Source organism: Cupressus sempervirens, chromosome 4 (genome assembly GCF_028749045.1).
Source record: "Cupressus sempervirens isolate cs-2001-9-10 chromosome 4, ASM2874904v1, whole genome shotgun sequence".
Lineage (NCBI taxonomy): Eukaryota > Viridiplantae > Streptophyta > Pinopsida > Cupressales > Cupressaceae > Cupressus > Cupressus sempervirens.
In genome coordinates, this window is record NC_143121.1 from 357,872,802 (window position 1) to 357,889,410 (window position 16,609).

Consider the following 16,609-nt stretch of genomic DNA (forward strand, 5'->3'; position numbering starts at 1 on the left):
ATAATTGCCAAATATGGCCATAAAAGCTTGAAACATTAAAACACCACCCCAAAATTCCTCTCAAATTTTGATATTAAGAAATTGATATTAAGAAGAAGCGTGGTAATGTCCTGAAACATAATTCTAGGCTTAGAAAAATCTAGCACAACTCGGATCACGAAAGAGATGCTGCAAAGTCGATTGTCGCCTTCCTTCCATGCAACCATTATTAATGTGAATCAAAAAGGATTTTTAGTCTTATTTAAGTTGCAGTGGCCATGATTAGTCTATCTAGTTTCAACAAATATATCAATACTATCTCGTAAGCCCAAGTGTCCTTTTTGGACCATTCTAGCACCTTTTTAAGCCTTAAATAATTTTTCCAAGGCCCAAGCGTCCTCTTTGGACCACTCTAGCGCCTTTTTTAGCCTTAAATGCTTTTTCAAGCCCCAAGTGTCCTTTTTGGACTGCTCAAGCGCCTTTTTAGGCCTTAAAAGCCTTTTTCCAAGGCTCAAGTGTCCTTTTTGGACCACTCTAGCACCTTTTCAGGCCTTCACTACTTTTTGAAGCCCAAGTGTCCTTTTTGGACCATTCTAGTGCCTTTTTAGGCCTTAAATAATTTTTCAAGGCCCAAGTGTCCTTTTTGGACCCCTCAAGCATCTTTTTAGGCCTTCAACACCTTTTTCAAGGCCCTATTTTGACCTTTTCAAACCCCAGAAATGCCTTTATAAGCCCAAGTGCCTTTTTCAAGCCCTCGAACTACCTTTTTAGGCCCAAACGCCTTTTTCAAGGCCCTATTTTGACCTTTTTCAAGCCCCCAAACTACCTTTTTAGGCCCAAACACCTTTTTCAAGGCCCTATTTTGACCTTTTTCAGGTCCTTGAACTACCTTTTTAGGCCCAAATGCTTTTTTCAAGGCCCTATTTGGACCTTTTCAGGTCCCTGAGATGCCTTTTTAGGATCAAGTGCCTTTTTCAGGCCCCTGAGACATCTTTTTAGGCCTAAACACCATTTTCAAGGTCCTCTTTTGGCCTTTTCAAGGCCTTTCTTGACCTCTTTTGGCCATCACAAGCCTTGTGTAGGTCCCAATGCCTTTTCCATGCCTCATAAACATCTGTCTCATCACACACCTAGAGAAACGTCCCCACATTTTGTCTTATTATTGTCTGTCATACTTGCTAAATCTACACAAACATTCTCACCTACGAGTCATGGTTACCCTTCCTCTACAGATTGTATTGTTCCCACTTTTACAAGAGTCAAACTATTTCATTATTTATCACAAAAACACAAAAACATTCAAATATATATCAAACATACTAAAAACATTTAAATATTCAACAAAAAAAAACACAAAAACATCCATATATCTTCCATAAAAATCCCAAAAATAAAACATGACATTACATTATGAACAACATTTGTTGTCCCTTTGATTGCCACAACAACAACCACAAACTTACTATTCTCCTAGGACAACAACAACAACATTCCATTTAACTAATAATGTTTGGTAGATTTTTTATTTTGGCCTCCTTGAGGGAGGTGGCAAGACAGGGTGTCCAATCAATGGCATTCCTTCAGACCCAGTGCCAGATGATGATGGCCCTAGAGTCGTCCTCACACCTGCCCAAAGTGTATCCATGGGGATCAAGATGTTACCATGCCTCAAGAGGGTGTTTATCTGCTCCATAAAATGTTTTTCAGAGTATAAAAATCCTCTCCTTTGCTCCAAAGGGACCGCTTGGTGATATAATCCCATGTAGTATGCTGCCTCTTGCGCAACCCTCACTAATTGCTCCATGACATCTTTCATTTCTGCCCGTAGTCTTTCTGCTCCTGGAATAGTTGTTGTCCTCTATGCAATATCACTTTCTCTTTCATATCTATTCGCTAGCATTTTCATTTTTCTCCCTCTCATTTTTCACTGTATTCAACTGATTTTGGTACCATGTAATGTGCGCATTACTTGCATTCAACTGCTCTTGTGACCTTCGCGCTAAACTATTGGTCTGCACTGTTGACTCCCTGAACGCTTCTACTTGCGATCGCAGGAGCACTAATTCATTTTCACATCTCTCCATCGCCACTCTCTTCGCTGCCAAAGTCGCCTCCACAGTCTCCACTCTTGTTTGCTCCATCATTAACATCATCCCTAGGCACTCATCTTTCGTCTGTGCACTATCCTCTCATGCTCTTTCAATCAGGCCTTGAAAGAAATTTGCATCTTTCTCCGCCTAGTCAACTCGTTCTTTTTCCATTGCCAATGCTTTCTCCATCATCACCGCTGCATCATGAGCCACTTGTACTACAACATCGGATTGCAATGCTTGAAATGGCCGAAATGTAGACAACACTGGGTCACCCTTTTGTTCCCTAGAGCTCTACATCATATCCCCTAAACTACTTTTTCCCTTCTTCCATACAACCGTTGTTGGTCACATCACGGATCTTTGTTCCTCTTCTGGAAGTGTCTCTTCTACAGATGGCTGATCTTCTGCGCTTGCTCCCTCTAACAACACTCCCACATTTGGTAAGTTTGTCTCCTTCTCTTTTCCCCTCACCTCTGTTTGTTGCATCACACCTTTTGCTAATAGCTGCAACAAGGTCGGATCTTCTTCTTCCTCTTCTAGCTGATTTTGAGCTGGATTAATTTTGCTAGCCTCCACCACTCCCCGATCATAATGTTGCACACTTTGACGTGGCATGACTTCTCTTCCTTCTTTTTGGCTCCACTTTACGCCCCGCTTCTGCCCTCGTAACCATTTCCTTTCTCCTTGGCTTTCATTTTCCTCTTCACTCCATCCCCTTGTTCCTCCTTCTATTCTATTGCCTCTAGCATTTTTTGCCTCTGCTCTTGCAAATCAGCCATTGGTATTTCACTCACAGCTTAATTCTCCGCTCACACTTTTCTTATGCTTCAACTAACCCTTCTTGTTGTTGGGCTTTCATCACATTCACTCACCTTTTATAGAACCAACAACATTCTCCATCGCTTCCATTACACGCTATCCATATCTTCGGCAACGAGCTTCAATACCCGCCATCATAGTAGTCAAGTCGGCAACTACCTCCATAATTTCCACACCTCCCCTCCCCTATCGTAACAGTATGCTATATCCTATTTCTTTCCACTAGCTTCTCATCTCATGCATTTCATCACACTATCTCCTCATCCATAGATTTTCTTCTACTAACCTTCTCATCTTCATCTTTCTCGCCACTATCCTATCGTGCGGAGCTTTTATATGGTAATCCCTTGTAAATACTTTGGTTTTTCCACTGTATCATCCTTGCATGTTAGTCCTTCACTTGGTATCATTGTATATCTCTCCTCTCTTCGTGTCAGTTCATGCTTGATCGTAACTTGTAGTTCTCTTTGTTAGGTGCTTTAGTGAATCCTCGTACGAGATCCCTTGTCATCAAAATGTTGTCTTAAATAGTTCTACTTACCTAGCTCATCCTAGTCCTTGATATTACCGATAGATCCTTGCAAGATGTATCCTTCCTCTCGTCCGATCTTGGTCCATCCGTATCTAGTCCTATTGATCTCTTTGGCAAAAGGTTAACTTTTTCATGGATTTACATTTTCTTTCGATTTATTTTCTTTTCAAGATTTCAAAGCTTGGTTCTTAAACTATCTCTTCAAAGTGATTTGGGTTGTTCCCTCTTCAAAGTTGCCATGATCTTTTATATCATGGTGTGCTATGAATGAGGCAATTCAAGAGAAAGGTTTTGATCAGGTCTTTTTCATTTTCTTTTCTACTTGTGAGTCAATTGGATAGGACCCTTGCATAGTCCAAACATGTGCTCACTTCTGGTTGCATGATACACTTGGGAAATATCGTTTGCTTGTGGGTTACCCAGTATCATTTCCACTCTGATTCTTTCAAGATTCATATGTGCTGCTGCGGCAATCCTTGAATGTTTGTTTCATGATAGTCCTATGTAATATTGGTACAAAGGCCTTGATGTTCTTAGTAACCTTGGCATATTCCCAATATTCCTATATCAAAATAAATGCTCAATTACATGGTGGTGCTCCCCTTTGGAACACCCCCACGCTCAAGCTTCACTGGATTACTTCACACTTCCATCCTATCAAAGCCTCATATCCTATCCAAACATCCCATCCTATTAGTGCAACCCATCCTATCCTATCCATGCATCCCATCCAATCAATCCTGCCATCATATCCAATCTTGCATTACTCATAATCATAGCTCCAACATTCATCGTAATCATAGCTCTTGCATCAATCATAATCATAGCTCCAGCATTAGTCATAATCATAGCTTTTGCATCAATCATAACCTTAGTCATCACCAATCCTAATCCTAGAATCCTAATCTCCCCAACCTTACCATTTTCTGAATCACTTCCCTGGGCTTCATTTCAAACAAACAATCACCCTCCCTCCTCTCCCTTAAACCATATTCTTAACCATCGCTTATCCTTGTGCACAAGGTTTTCCTTTGCTCATTCTCCCATTGTGTGAGTATGAGCTTCCTTCAAATCCCTCTCTTAGCCACTCTCCATCCTTCTGCTCACCCTCATTTCTTGTACTTTTCAAGAAGCTGTCGGGCCTCACCTTCTCTCCCTGCCACCTTCTTGAGAGGGCATCATGCAGTCCATTCTCTCCTCTTCTACTCAAAATTGGGGCAACTATGTTGCTTTAAAAAGTCTTCTTCATGTCGTTTGTGTTTGAACTTCTTTGAAATAGTGTTGTTTCAACACTATGTCAAAGAGGGGCAAAATGTAGACACCTTAATATGATTAAATCAATAGGTAATCATATTTAGTCATCTCCTAGGATGTTATTGATTAAATATTTACTATTTAATTAAATAATCATCATCCCTTAGTTAATTTATTTATTTAATTAACTATAGTCCAATTGATAAAATCAAATGATCACCCAAAATCAATTTATCAATTAAATCCCAATTCCTCTATTAAATTGAATAAGTCATTAAATCTATTCAATTTAATTCCATACTCCCATTTTATTGAATAAAACATTTAATAAAATATCTAAAATTCTAATAGCTTCCCTAAACCCTATCCTAACCCCTAATCCAACCCATTCACACATACTAACCTCACTTAGCCTCCTACCTAACCCATCCCATCAAAGCTAAATCACTTACCCCCCCTTTCTAAGCTAATCTTAATCCCCCTCCTAAACATGTGACAACCTTAAGTAAGGGTTAAGACTTGCTAACCCAAGCCAAAGTCAACAAACTCAACCACACCTCTCACATCCTCAAAATATCTCTTACACCTCCCTTAATGACTCTTACAAAGCATTTATGGAGCCCTTATCTCTTGAGCCTCCTTTGTTGACCATCCACCTTGCCTTCTCTTCATCCAATCACCCTTTGACAAGTGTCACCTCCCTATTGGTGCTAAACAAGCACAATCCATGTGCTCCCTTTTGAGTGCATCTTGACCATCCCTCATCATTTCATCATCTTGACATCTCGGCCCTCCATTTCTCCAACCCTTGGCCTATAAATTGAACCTCCTCCCTTCATAAAATCATCCACCTTTTCATGCAAAGTTATAATGCTATTTTGAGAGCTTAGAAACTACCAAAATACCATTATAATGTTGAAATACCTCCATGACTCCCTTGTTTGAAACCCTCACCCATGCACACACTTGGTAAAAACCCCCATCCATTGGAAGCTTGAGCACAAAGTGAGCATACATCCCCTCCCATCAGGGACATAGCTTCGTCATCATGAGAAGCATTTGAGGAGTTTACCATTCTTCGTCTACTTTCCTCAATTATGTCTTCTTTTGTCCTATCATAAGTGTTTTTCATGTTTAGTATGGTTAAAACTTTCATTTAATAGTTAGTTTTCAATTTGCACTACTAAACTAGGTGATACACTTTCCTTGTGAAGTGATCATGATTGGGACCATGAGTTGTCAGCACCCTTGAGGTGATTAGATTTATGTTATTGTCTCAATTGCTTTGATTATGCTTACGACTGATTTATGAGATTATGATGTGTTAGATGGTTTCATTGAGGTTTGTGCCAGTGGTTACCAGGATTGATGTGGTATCATGATGTTGTTCTGTGATTACCCTAAGATTTGTGCAGAGATTGCACAGTGTATTATTATCTTGTTGTATTTGACTAGGTTCTTGCACTAGTGGTTAGTCATGTATTTGACCATGTTCACTTATGTGTCTTAAGTGCCTTTTTGTGTTGCTTAAACAACCATTATTAAATGCTTAAATAATTAGAAATGAATTATCCATGTTGGATTCATTGGTTATGTGCTACAGATATTTACCTTCTCCATTTTGGTAATTAATGCAAAATGGTTATTTAATGTAATTTAGTGCATTTACCGCTTCAACTATATTATTATATGCAATTGCACTTGATCATGTTGTTTAGTGTGTAGGATTTATGTCCCTGGTAGTGGCACATGGAGTTAGTGATTAAAATGTTCATATTTAGCCAATGTTGTCCTTGTATGGTCGACGTATCCTATTTAATTGTTTAAATTAAACTCTCCGGTGATTTAATAAATCCAGAATCATTTGCATTATGTGATTAGACTCGTGAGTGTGTCTATGCATTTTAGAGGTTTGCAATTGTCGCGAAAGTTATTAAGGAATTCTGTGATTTTTGGTTTAAGGGGATTTTGGGCTTTATCTTATTTAATTTAACTCTTGGTAGCTTTTCCGTTGTTGAATTCTAATTACTTAGAATAGCCTATTTTCATTTGGGTGGATTTAGGGTTTAACTAGGTGATTTGGTTAATAACACTAATTTGTTATTCACTTGAAAAGTGAATATATATCCAAAAATGAATTTTATTCCTCACTTTTGACTTTTGGAAATAGGAATTTGAGAGCGAATTCCAAATCCTCTTCAAGAGGAAATACTGTTCTATTCACTGTAGGAGCTACAGGTGTGAGATTGTCGCGAGATTGGTCTCGTTGGATCTAGCTCGGGGAGACCTTGGATTGCCATGCTTTTTGATAGTTTTTGTGGGGTTGTTATTTTATTGTTTAGATTCTTGTATTTTCCCTTTTGGTTGTCAGGTAGGGCTCTCCTATTTTACTATTTCAGCTCTGTTTCTACTTTTGATTTTGGTAGCCATTTGTTAGAAGGTTGAGAACTAGTGTTCACTCACATTTTTTATTGTTAGCTCTACTCGGTTGGGTGGGTATGAGCATTTCCTTATTTTTCGGGATGGGGGTTTGGAGTTTTGCACCGTTATGCTAGTCATTTTTGCATACAAGGTTCAAACCCAATTTTTATTTGATTTTTGTGGCTCATTTACCTAAGGGTAGAATGGGTTTTATTTTCCTTGATTTTCATCAACATTGGGTTTTTGAGGTTTTCACCTCAAATTGCGTGCCACACAATTTTCTTGGCATGGTGTTGGTCGTGGATTTAGATTATCCATAGGATTTCAATCCAACCGATGTTGCATCTTTATGTTTGCCTTGGGATGCATGCCACATTTGTACTCTTGACTATGTGTTCGGTTGATTTCAATTGTATCTTATTTACTTCGATTGTGTTTTTATTTATTAGGGGCTTGGTCATCTCCTTTGGGGATACACCTACCATGTACTGCATCAACTTTGTACAAAGGGGTGTTCATTTGAAGGGGTCAAAGATGAGAATTTTGAGTAAGGGCATACAAATTTTAAGAAATTTTTCCCATCACCTTTGTGCAAAGGGGTGTTCATTTGAAAGGGGTCAAAAATGAGAATTTTGGGTAAGGGCATACAAATTCTAAGAAATTTTGCCCTTCTGAAGGCTTGAACAATAGCTAAATATAACCATAATCTAAAATAAAAATAGAAGATTGTTGTGCTCTGAATAAGATTTCTAATAACTATACTTTTAATATATGTTGTGTTTATCATAACTATACTTTTAATATATGTTGTGTTTATCATAACTTTTTATTGTCAGTTATATTAAATATAGGTTGTTTGACCATTTCACAAACTCTTTGTTTGACACTTCAGAAAAAATAGAAAATTAGAGAATTTTCTTTTGAAAAATATGTATATGATAGGTATTTTTGTTATATTTCTATAAAAAAGGACAAAATATATTTTGATCTGTACAAATCAAGTTATATCAAACCAAAGAAACCCATGTCTAAATTAAAATTAATGCCACTTTAACCTCAATAAAATATGAATTTTTGAACCAAATTGAATGAAACTAACTACACCCTACAAGTGTACATCATATTACAAGTATAACCTTGAAAGAAATTTTTCATTATCATTTTAATGTTTTTAAAATAGAATAATCCTTACTCTTTAAAAATACAAATTTTTCATATAAACCACTTTTCAAAGACGAAGGAAGAATGAACACAAATCAAGTCATTTTCAGAAATATAATTATGAACTAGAAAGAAAATTCTAAAAATCGCTAATTTACTTCATTATGATTTTGTAGTATTATACATCTAAAAAATGTCATTTAAAAAAATTAAAATTGTTTATCTCTTAATTTAAATTTTAAACTTAAATTAAAAGTTTAAATTCATTTCAAATAAATAATTCAAACATATCATTTGTCATTGGTGAGATTTCTCTCTCACATATTTTTTTCCTTCCTATCCCCCTATCTATCTCTACATATCTCTCCATTTATCTCTCTATATTTACCTCTTTCCCTTTCAATATGTTCTATCTCCTCCCATCTTAAACTCCACCTATCCATATAAAAACTCTTTGTAATCTCCATCCCCCCTTTTTTCTCCTTAATTCTTTGTTTCTTCTTCTCTTACCATCTCTCCCTATTTATTTTAGAATACATTTTGTATTAAATTTTGTTATTCATGATTTTTGAATATAATTTATTCCCTACAAATCAAATCACACTTTTAATATTGTTCTCCAAGTTTCTATTTGTCTTGGATATTTTTCATGAATTTGCTAGTGGTTCTATTCTGTTATTTTATACATGTTTGGTTTGTAAAATACTATTAATTAAGATTTATATATGATGTGGATTTTAAATTGTTTATAAGTTGTTTTAACTTAAAAAAATGTAAATACATACTATTAATTTTACTCCATTATTTTCTCACCTTATTTTCTTGTTATATGATAGTTGTTATTTTAATCAACTATAATTACATAGTTGTTTAAACAATGGTGAAATTTAAAATAATTATAATGATTTGATTGATTTTTGAGTCAATTATGACAATTTTTAAAATCAATTATTTTGAACAATTGAAATTTTTTTAATTGAAAATAGTCAAGAAGTTTCTTAAGTGAAATAAGGATGGTTTTTAAAATAAATTTTAGTCAAATATAGATCAATAATATTACTATAGAATTTGACATATTACATATTTAATAACTTGAAATTTATGATAAAATATATAATTTTTATAATAATACCATTGGTTGTTAATTAATTAAAAAAAATTAGCAATCCTATTTATCTCTCTACGTGTCTCTACGTCTCCACAACTAGATGAAATCGACAGTTCATTGATTTTTAAGTCAAACAAAATTTAACATTCATAATAACAAACAAACAACTCACTCTATGTCTAATGCAATATTGAATTTTTTAAATGTTTCTGGTCAAATATATCGTAATCTTGAGACACCTAGTTATTTGGAAAACAATCAACCTTCATGGAAACTTCCGAAGAGGAAAGAAACCTATTTAGTATTCCTGGAAATACAGCTCATTAATGGTAAAATAATCTTAATGCTTAGGAATGTGACAGCCTTCCACCTCATTAATAATTTTAAAATTATTAATGCCAATTGCTTTCTCCGTCCATTGATTTAAAAAAAAACAGAATGTAGCTTCGTTTCGAAGCAAACAAAGATAAAAAGTCCATTTTCTTGCAAGCCAAATCATAAGACCATATTCGAAAAATCTTATGGAGCAGTTGGCAGAGGATTGTATTTCAACAATTCTTTCCTTCACATCTGTGGAAGATGTTTGTAGTCTGGCTGCTGTGTGTCGGTTTTGGAGATCTGCTGCCGATGCAGATTTGGTTTGGGAGAAGATGATCACTCGACGCTTTGGCCAAAACATTTCCAAGGGAATCTCTTCTCTTTCCTTTCCTTCAAAGAAACACCTCTATTTCTATCTTGTTACAGAACATGGGAACAAGGTAGGGAGAATCTATCTCTTCTTTTTCAGTTTTTAGATTGTATTGCTGTTAATAAAAGTATTTTTTATTTATTATGTTGGAGCTGTTGTCTATTGCAGATTATTTGGTTGGATGATTCTACTAGAAAGATTGGTTGCATGATGTCTGCAAGCGATTTATCCATAACTTGGGGTGAAAACCCTTCTTATTGGGAATGGGTGAGGCGGGATGATTCAAGGTTAGTGTATACACATTTCTGTCATGAAGTGACCTTGTAGATTTTGACCTTGATTTGGTTATTTAGATTATATATAGATCTTGATGCTAATTTTGGGTTTTTATATTTCGTAATTTTGAGACTGGCTTTTAAGATTTCAGAGCTGATTTTAGATTTTGATTCTGATGTGATTTATTTTAGAAATTATTAAGAATTTTTATTTTAAAAGCATGTTAAATTTGATTGAATTTAATAGAATTTCTAGAATAATCTTTCAATCATGAAAAACTCTAATTATGATAAATCATGAATCTCATTTTCAATTTTCTATAATCTATTTAAACAAAATTTTTAAAATGGGTTTGAAGTCTGTTCAGTTTTTTTTACAACAACAGTGGACCAATACTTGTGACTTTAAAGCTGTTAGTACAATGATAATTATCTAAAATTGAATAAAACTTATCCAATGATGTATACCACATCAACTGTGCAAGTATGGGTACCCTTTTTGAATGATCACTGGTCTCATTTTTTAGTTAGGCTGTTTTGGACAATTTGGTAAAAAGCATGTTAGTGTGGGATTATAATTATTGATGTGGACTTGAAACTTTTGTTATAAGTAGACCACTAGTCAGGAAAGCTGCTATAAAAAATTGGGAATGATTTGAAAACGTGCTAAGTACCCTCTCCCCTTAGAGTTTGACAACATTTAGATGAAGTAATCTGATACTAATGAGAGGGTGATATTAAATACATTAGATAAATGGGTAAGCTTATGTTCAAGAATAACCAACCAAATATCTTTAAAATCATATTGCCAAGATCCTAAGATGCAATAGGAAAAACTAATGTCATTAATTATATAGTAAATCTACAATAATTGAGTTCATATTAATTGATGGATAGTTAAAATTGAACACTTGATAAAATTGAACTTGGAAAAATAAATCATTTTTGACTATTTAATTTAATTTTTTTTTATGAATCAAGCCACAGAACTGATAAATGTTTTAAGAAAATATTATTTTTATATTTTTATTACTTTTAGTGCATAAACAGAATAAAATAAACTAGAGCATATAATGATTTGACATTCAAATCAAATTTTAATATACAAGTACATTTGTTTAAGGTAGCATTGATAGAGCATTGGCTAGAAAGTAGAGCATCGGCTCGAAAGTAGAGCATCGTAAGAGAGCATTTAACATTAAACCAGATAAGCCAATAGCATAAAGAAAAGGCTAGTTATTTGGACTCCCATAAACATTTTCTTTAAGTTGCATTATAAATATATATACATCCAGATCTGCAACATCAAAATTTCATAATTACATTTTGAAGGGAGACAACAGGTAGAGGCTATAGATGAGTATTCAGATAATGTGAACGAAAGGCCAGCATAGCAAAGGAAAGCATGTATTGTTGCAAGGAGTATCACTCAAATAAAATTTAATCAAGAGTTTATTTATCTGATAGAGGACTTAAAAGATATGCATAACTTATAATGAGAAATACAATGGTTAATACAATGGGAAGTCTTTTTATGTATGAGAATCTTTCAATTATGTTAATTTTTAGTGAGGACCATTAATATAGAAGTATTTAATATAAGAAGTGGCTATCTTTTATACAAATTGTATTTCTGATCAAATTTCAAAATTTTGATAATTTGCATATTTTGTGGTAGAAAACAAAAAAAACTGTGTTTAACAATTTTGATTTTTTTTTCTTTCTTTGATACATTTAGTCTGGAAATTAACCAGCATCTTTAATATAAAAATAATAGAATAATAGCTTTTAAGACTTATCACATCTGATTTTAGACATATTGTATATAAGAACTTAGAAACATGATTTCTTTTAGTGATGAGTATGAAACTGATTAACCTAGCTTCCTTAAAATTGTTCTTACTATCTCCATTTCTATAGCTGTACAATTACTAGTTTGCTTTCTAGATCGGATGGTTCCATTTTTACATTGTTTCATATACTTATTCAAACCTTAGACAACAATTACATAGAAGAGAATACTATTTGTCGTATACTTATTTAAACCTAGCATAACAATAAAATTAGAAGACTATTTAATATTATGTAAATAAACAAAGTGTAAGTGCTTTTACTTTGAAGATGTTTACATTACTGGCTGTACTTTTGTAGAGTTGAGTAAAATTAAGAATTAAAGACGATTTATAAAATGTATACGAACATAAGGGCAAGAGAGAGGTTAGATGCAGTTTTTGCAGTCATGGGATACTTTATAATTCAGATAAGAGCATCTTAACCAACTCATGAGGGTTTCAGCTTGAACGTGCAATTAATTATAGAAAAATTGAAATAGAAAAGTTGAAATGAAGCTGCTCCAAGTATGTAATGTACTATGTTCACAAGGGCATCATCAAATTTTTAACAACAAAATGCAATTGTATGTCATGTGTTGGACAGTGGTAAAAAAGAAAACAAAAAACCTACCGAATCATGTATGTTTTGGAAGGTCTACTTTGGACAGCCAGGAACAATCCTTTCCTTCCAAACTTTTGAAATGTTAAAAAAAAATAAAAAAAATTATTGAGTCAATGAAAATTAAATGTCATTATTTATATCATATATCTATCAACTGACCTCTTCCTTTTGTATTTCTCCTTGTCTTTATAAAAAAATTACCTCTTTGTAGAAATATATTCATCATCCCTAATTTTAGAAACATTGCAATAGAATTTAGAATATGATTTTAAAAATTGCAAAAGATGTAGACAACTGTATAGATTATTGAAAATGCAAGTGAATTAGTAATCTCATCAAGCAAAAAAAATGTAATAAGATTGTAAGATACCACTAATTAAAATGAATAGTAAGTCATTAGTAATCATTTAAAATGTAAAGTAGATATAAAAGGTGACAAGAAACTTATTATCTATTTAATAGAGTAGATAAGATAAGATAAGATAAGATAAATCTATTAATGTCCAACAAAAGACCACCAAGTGTCTAAGGGACTGAGAGCATATTAAATAGTTAAGCATATTAATATTAGTTAGTGGAGGAAAAGATCTTCTAGTTGTTTAGGCTAACTTTATGTACTCATATCTCTTAAATGGTAAGTGGGATCTTGTCAATTATTTTATGTCTATCTTTTTAGGTGAGTGAAGAGCTTAAACTGCGTATTCATGGCTCGCAAGAGATATACATGCACCAATATTAGCTCACTCAAAAAACACAAATAACTCAATAGTAGTGCACAAATTGGTCAATCACGAACCAAAAAAATTACAAAAAACTAAAAAATGATCAACAATATAATGTATATTTAATTTTCAGAACTCTTTTAAAAATAATAATTAAAAAATATCTATGACAAAACTATCACTATTATTGAACCCCTATTACTTCCTAGATCTCTTACCCTACTTAAAATAGGTAAATAGGAACTTATGATTACAACCTCCAAGATCAAGACAACGGGATATCCAAGCATAACTGATCAAAAGAAAAATCAATCTTAGAACCTATATAAATTCTTATGCTTAACAAATGAACAAATAATTTATCTACTCTTAAAAAAAGTGATTTTGACCTACCAAGCAAGAACAAAACACAAAAGAAAGCAAAGAAAAGGTTGAAATAAAAGACCACCACCGTATGAGAATTGCACATATTTAGATTGCAATCAAGTGTTCTGGATGTCTAAATATTAATGTTTGGGATATTTTAAGATATAAATATATCATCAAACTTGACAGCAACAAAATATGGACTTTGGTGTGGGCTAGGCTACTGTATGTTTTTTTTTTCTTGATTTATAGTTAACTGAAATAGCAATTGAAAAACACAATAGATGCTATATTTTAGTCATAATAGGAACTGCTTACACATCAGATATTAGAACTTGATTCTTAAGTTGAAGATTTACATGTTTTTTACAAATTTAAATAATAGATAAGACTGACCGTCATAGTATATGTTCTATTGTATGAAATACTTTGCAAATGCTAATAGTTTTATGCAAACTTTTATCCTTCAGATTCGAGTAAGTTGCCAGATTGCGTTATGTATGGTGGTTTCACGTATGGCAACGTTTCAAGTGCACTATCTTGTCTCCCAATACTCACTACACAGTTTCATTTATCATTAGAATGGATGGCACGAGTCGTAGGAACCGATATTTTGGGTATCCATCCCCCTTCATCTTCTCAGTTGTTTCACCTGGAGTTCGAATGGAATCTGCTCGATTTCTGGATGACTTAGAAAAATCAGTTGAAAAGCATGGCGATGGATTCGTCATGACTCCTTTTTCACAAGATGAGAATGGATGGCTGGAGTTTGTTGCTGGTGAATTCTTCTTAGAAGAGGGTGTGTTTCCTAATGGAGGAGCAAAAGAGATTGAGTTCTCCATGAAAAACATAGACTGCACTTTCACCAAGAGTAATATTTGGGTGGAGGGTGTTAAGATAGAACCTAAGCATTAGCTGTGTGCTCATGAATATACAAGAAACACTTGGATATTTGTAATTATCATAACTTTTGCGTCCTTTCTATCTTTTCATGAATCATAGTTTTGCTTTGTGGCTTACATAATGTAAATTGCATTATATAGTGTGCTTTCAATGGATATTAGGGTTTCCTTTTGGGAGATAAACAGTTTCCTTTTGGGAGATAAACAACGACCCTTCCTCAGTGCCCTTTGAGATTTTACTGGTGATAAGTAGTAGTGTTTTAAACTTGAATATATCGACAATATACTGAATGAAATCTGAATTAAGCTGGCCTCGGAATTTGTGTAAGGTCAAAATAATTCTTATTGCATAAATAAACCTCTGATCACTGATTTGATAAGGTGACATTTGGTTACGTAGAAACTTCAAATACTGATTTGTCTATGTTTGAATTTTGATTTTAGACAAGTCTCTTTTGTTAATTTAACATTTTTTATAAATTCAGAGGATAATAAGTGAATTTATTGATGGTTTGTATTTTTGCACATTACAAATTTATGATAAAATGATCTAGTGTGATAAAAAGGTTGAGACAGAATATTTGATATAAATATGAGAATGATAATGTTTTTTTATCAAAGTTTAAAAATAGATGTTAAGGAGATCTGAAATCTTATATAGTCTTTACAATAAATAAAATATTAAAGTCTATTAAACAATCTATGCTAGCCAAACCAACATCGAAAATAGAAACATAGGCAAGACAAAAAAACCCCACCAAAGAGCACATGAAATCAAACCAGTTCATTCCTCCTTAAGATCAGACATCTTGCTTTAAGGCCACATACAAGAGGAGAGTCAGCAACTTGCTTCTTCTTTGAGCTCAAACTCATGTACATATAAGCCCATTCACCAATCTCAAGATCCAAAACCAACATAGTCCCTGCATCCTAGTTGACTTTACCCACGAGCCTATTCAAACAATCAACATATGTCATCATATTAATAACCCCATTAATAGAGTTCTCTATTTTCTAGCCCTCCCAAGCTTCCCTTTTGTTGATAGCACCATCCCAGAATCTCATCCAATTCAACACTAAGATATCTATAGTTGATATTGAGGATTTTGATAGAGTTGAACATTCATTGCTCCATATAGGAGCACAAAGAAATTGTTTTAGCGGTCTAAAGAATGCCAAAAGACGGGTCTACCTTCACATCTTTTAGATTATCCTCCAACAATTTAACATTCACTTCTTCCATATCAACAGTCTTTAGAAGGGGGATATGTTTGTCATTACTCGGTATCCCCAAGTCCTCAAGTCTTTGCTCATCCTAGTTTTTGTTCTTAACCTCTTTATCAGTTGAGTGTTGGAGAGAGATGGGTGTATCATGGTCAATAGACTCTACATAATCAATCAACACAAGGGCTTCTTTATCCTTCCCTTCCACCTCTACAACATTGATCGTGTCATTTTTATCTTCATTAGGCCTTTGCCAAGGGTCATTCTCTTCTTGCATAGAATGAAGACGGGGATAATTGGGAGTAGAAGGGTTTTGGCAAAAAAAAATCTCCACCAACTCATAGGAATCGACATTCACTTCCTCATCTTTAGTCTCCATACTATCCTTCCCATGATTAGGAACCTCTTGCATTAAATCATCGACACTTTTCCGCTCTGATTCAGTCTCTATTTCATCGTCATCTAGTTCTAGCTTAGCCTTCTTAGTATAAATGGGAGAGTTCATTTTCACTTCCCCAATAATCATATTCCCCTTACCCCTCCTCCTACTAGGCCCAATTAACAAATATTTCTTTTGAGCAAGTCAAGGCTTAACAAGGTCTACCTCATTC

The 16,609-nt window shown here is 33.9% G+C and overlaps 1 pseudogene across 1 annotated transcript; it reads left to right on the forward strand.

Annotated features, from left to right (window-relative positions):
* The first annotated feature begins 9,694 nt into the window (after positions 1-9,694).
* LOC149561548 (F-box protein PP2-B10-like) lies at positions 9,695-14,896 on the forward strand (annotated as a pseudogene). Its single transcript, XR_016363446.1, has 3 exons — positions 9,695-10,125; positions 10,224-10,342; positions 14,343-14,896. The product of XR_016363446.1 is annotated as an F-box protein PP2-B10-like (transcript).
* The last annotated feature ends 1,713 nt before the right edge of the window (positions 14,897-16,609 follow it).